The 4858-nt window shown below is 47.7% G+C and overlaps 1 pseudogene; it reads right to left on the bottom strand.

Annotated features, from left to right (window-relative positions):
- Positions 1–4448: 4448 nt before the first annotated feature.
- LOC116983591 lies at positions 4449–4567 on the bottom strand (annotated as a pseudogene).
- Positions 4568–4858: the final 291 nt, after the last annotated feature.

Here is a 4858-nt window from a genome sequence, read left to right as displayed (position 1 = left end):
CATTTCAAACACTACTATAGAAATGCTCCTATTCATTAAGCTTAACATATTTTGCTCTACAATACATACCTTTTTAATGTTTCTGGTCACTCTTTATTTTCGCAAAGGCAGCGCAAGGAGACCACATATCATTGTGTAGGAAGGAACTGCACATGCTGGTTTAAACTGAAGATAGACACAAGAAGTGGCGGCGCTGGTGAACGGCTGCGGCTCGCCTGCAGTCCGTTTGTTTTTATTTTTTTGTGGTTTTTTTTGGTTTTTAGGTTGTGTTTATGTGGGGCGGGGGTGGTGGGGGGTTGAAACGGGGCTTGCTGTCTCTCCCTTCGGGGGAATGCGACTTTTTTTGTCGTATCCCCCTTCTCTGCCTCCGTCTGCGCTGAGGCCTAATGGCGGAGCTGGCGACCTCGAGACTCCAGAGGCAGCCTGACAGGACTCACCCTGGGCTCACTTCCGTGAGGGCGGCCCAGCTCGGGGCTGGAACGGCGAACCCGTGAGGGCGGCCTGGCGCGGGGCTGAGACTCCCATGAGGGGCTGTGGTGCTCCCGTAGGAGCGGCCCAGCCCGGGGTGGAATGGCGCTCCGGTCGGAGCGGCCCAGCTCGAGGGAGGAACGGCACTCACGTGAGGGCGATCCGGCTCGGGGCTGGAACGGTGCTCCGGTGGCTGGGACGGCGTTCTGGCGGCTATGACCCGAGTCCTGGGTTCAGCTGCGGGCCGGCGGCTGCGTACGCTGGACTGGAGGGCGGCAGCTTCGACCACCCCGGGCCGCGGTGTTTGAGCCGGCCCGTTTGCGGGGTTCGGTGAGCCGCGGGACTGTTTGTACCATCGCCCGGTGGGGAATCGCCTCAGCACAGAGGGAGAAGCAGCCCTAAGATTTTTGCCTCCACCACAGTGAGGAGGTGCTTGGAGGATACACTGTGGTGGATGTTAATTTGTGTTTAGTGTTGTTTATTATTGTATGATTGTATGTATGACCAGGCACGAAATTTCGTTCAGACCATAAGGTCTGAATGACAATAAAGGAATTCAATTCAATTCAATTCAATTCAGAAGCCGGAGTAACTCAGTGGGTGAGGCAGCATCTCTGAAGTGAAGGAATAGGTGACGTTTTGGGTCGAGACCCTTCTTCAGACTGAGAGTCAGGGGGAAAGGGAAACGAGAGATATAGATGGTGATATAGAGAGATATATAGAACAAGTGAATGAGATATGCAACAAAGTAATGATGATAAAGGAACTAGATATCATTATTTGGTACGTATTCCCTTTGTAATATCATTGTGAAATATCATCATGTTTTCGTGTTTTAAAATACACTAAAGCCCCTGTGTACAAGGTAATTCACGAGTTCTCTGGAGTTTTCCCCTGATTCGAACTCGGAGAATGTCTGTAGAGGGTCCATAGGAGTTCGTTAATGTCTTGTAGTGGCTCGTAATGCTAACGGTAAGTATAAAAAGTAACAATTTTTTGCAGGATTGAGTATTTTTGCAGGGATGAAAAAAACGGAAATTTACCGGATTTCCAAGTACCTACCGTTAGCATTACGAGCCGCTACGAGACATCCACAAACTCCTACGGACATTCTCCGAGTTCGAATCGGGGGGAAAACTCGGGAGAACTTGTGAATGACCTCATACAGTGGGACAGGGGCTTTATTTATATCTCTTCCCTCCTTCCATTGTAAACATCTGGCTGCTGCTGGTGCCTGCGGTATAAACACACTCTAAACACAGACAGCCTCACTGACCAATTTCTCTTTCTAACTTGATTTGTACACTTATACCCTTTAAAAGATGATAAAAATGGTATAAATGGAAGCGATTCTTGTTGTGATCTTGTGTCAGTGCAGTGATAAGCTGAGTGTGATGGAGACTCTCTAAATGAACACTGCAACATTTGTACAAGCAGTGGTTAGATTTGATACTTGGGCAGTAGAAATGGTTACACAATCGTGGAAAGTTTATCGCAGTAAAGGGGGTCATTCAGCCCGTTAAGCCTGCGCTAATTCTACGCAAGAGAAACCCAGCTAAACCCAACGATTTATTTTTGAATGGCAGATTTGAATTTGTCTTGCGTATGTTACACCTGAACCACATACGATGAGGAGAAACTTACTTTTAGTTTTAGTGATATCGCACAGAAATACCGCACCCTTTGGCCCACCACGTCCGTGCCCACTAAAGATCCCAGCACACAGACACACGCACACACACACACGCGACAAATTTCAATTAAACCAAGCCAATTCACCTAGAACCCTGTACGTCTTTGGAGTGTGGGAGGAAGTTCCTGGGGAAAGCTCACGGGGAGAACGTACAAACTCCGTACAGACCGCATCCCGTAGTAAGGAATGAACCAGGGTCTCTGGTGCTGTAAGGCAGCAACTCTACCGCTGCGCCACAGGGTCACTCCATGCCACTGGTTTGCCACCTAACTTCATTCTTTATCCTTTGTCAATGGAATAATATACAGGAGGCTCTATAGTGCTTGTCCTGTCCTTCCAGGTGATTAACAGCGGGGAATAAAAATAAGTAAAAAATAAGCTGTGTATGTCAGAAGGTGCCAAATGAAAAGGAGCAAAATGTTCCCCGGTGAGTTAGCCTGTGGCTACATCCCTATCTCAAGAAGGGTCTCGACCTGAAATGTCATCCATTCTCAGAGGGCGGTGGAGGCAGGTTCTCTGGATGCTTTCAAGAGGGAGCTAGATAGGGCTTTTAAAAAAGGCAGAGTCGGGGGATTTGGGAAGAAGGCAGGAACAGGGTACTGATTGGGGATGATCAGCCATGATCACATTAAATGGTGGTGCTGGCTCGAAGGGCCAAATGGCCTACTCCTGCACCAGTATTGTCTATTGTCATTCCTTCTCTCCAGAGATGCTGCCTGTCCTGCTGGGTTACTCCAGCTTTTTGTGTCTATCTTCCCTGTCACTGAATGTCCAGGACCAATGTGGCCAGAGGTTAAGGTCAATGTGCAGTAGTATGTAACCTTCAGATTATTGACCTCCGCCCGTATCTCTATCTCTGGCTGTGGAGGTGATGGTCGGCAACAACCTGAGCGAATTAGCCTCTGAATTACTCCAGGCACTGGCAGTTAACTTGATATCCCTATTTGCAACACACCAGATCCCTGCCCGCGAATTCTTCTCCTTTTCTCTGAGTCGAGGCTTTGCCAGGATTGCTGGCCTCCTGAAGGGTCAGGTAACGATGAACTGCAATTAGATTACGTTTAGAATTCCACGTGTGAAATGAGTCCGAAAGGGCATCACTCCTGGGGTGTAATTACCAATTTAAAAAAATCATGACATTCCTAAGCACTTGTGAAATTCATACAAGTTCAGTCTGAGCAGTGGCAGTAGAGTTATTGCCTTACAGGGACCATGTTTCATTCCTGACTACAGGTGCTGTCTGTATGGAGTTTGTACGTTCTCCCCGTGACCTGCGTGGGTTTTCACTGGTTTCATCCCATACTCCAAAGAAGGATAGGTTTGTAGGCTTAGTGTTTAAGATGGAACTGCAGATGCTGGACAATCGAAGGTAGACAAAAGTGCTGGAGAAACTCAATGGGTGCAGCAGCATCTACGGAGCGAAGGAAATAGGCCTATTCCTTCACTCCATAAATGCTGCTGCTCCTGCTGAGTTTCTTCAACACTTTTATCTACCTTAGGTTTGTAGGCTTATTGGCTTGACAAAAATTGTAAATTGTCCCTAGTGTGTATAGGATTGTGATAATATGTGGAGATCACTGATTAGTGCGGACTCAGTGGGCCGAAGGGCCTATTTCCATGCTGTAACTCTAAATGATGAAAGTCCTTCTTCACTCGTCCTAGTGTGTAGGATAGTGCTAGTGCACGGCGTGATCACTGGTCAGAGCAGATTCAGTGGGACCACGGCCCTGTCCCGCCCCGTATGTCTAAAGCCTAAAGTAAAGTCTAAAGATGTCTTTCAGCTCCAGTATCTTCTCCCAGAAGGTAGAATATAGAAAAGGGAATGAGCAGGATAACAGGCATCCTTGATACTTCCAGCCTTCCCATGCAATGCAGGAAGTGACAAGCCCAGGGTGGACTGGGCTGTGTTCACCATTCTCTGCACGTTCAGGTGGTCTTGAGCAGAGCAGTCGGATAGCGGGCTGACATGCATCCCATCGGATTACTTTCTATAGTCCTGTAGAAGTCTGAGAGATTCCTCATTAACTTGCTGAAACTTCTCAGATGCCTAAGAAATTAAATACACCAATGTGATTTCTTGGTGAAGGGACCAGGTTCGGTGGTTGGTGATGGGGATGCCTAGGCACTTGAATCTATCGATGATCTCTACAACAGCTCTGCTGATGAGGACAGGATTATATTCACTCCCGCTTTTCCTTGGGTCAACAATGATCTCTTGCGTTTTGCTGATGTTAAGGGCTGGGTTGTTGTCGTGACACCACAACTCAAGGTTCTCTATCCCATTCCTACATTTAGTCAAGTATCCCACATTCGGGGACATCGCAGGCATCTGCACTCCTGAGTGGGATAGTCTCACCTTGGGAGAACCACCTTCCCGATCAAGGTCTCTCCCCAACAAGAAGGAATGCAACAGGTGGCCAAGAAGGAAGACCACCTCTGACTGCTCTCCAATTGCTCTGGCAATCACTGGCCATAGCTTGGGACATAATGAGAGATTGAGAAATGGCAGGGTAACACTACACCTTCACTACAGTGACCATCCAAAGCAAGTGGACATCTCGCCACTTCTCTCAAAACATTCAGTGATGTTACGATCGTTCTGCTCCATTAACATAAACAGTTTAATGATCAATATTTGACTTCAAGGGAATGTCAGGGCTGCACAAGCTTCAGTGTGTCTCGATTCCTTACTTTGGT

This window comes from Amblyraja radiata, chromosome 18 (genome assembly GCF_010909765.2).
Source record: "Amblyraja radiata isolate CabotCenter1 chromosome 18, sAmbRad1.1.pri, whole genome shotgun sequence".
NCBI lineage: Eukaryota > Metazoa > Chordata > Chondrichthyes > Rajiformes > Rajidae > Amblyraja > Amblyraja radiata.
Note: the sequence above shows the minus strand (reverse complement) of the source record. Positions and strands in the feature narration are given on the sequence as shown.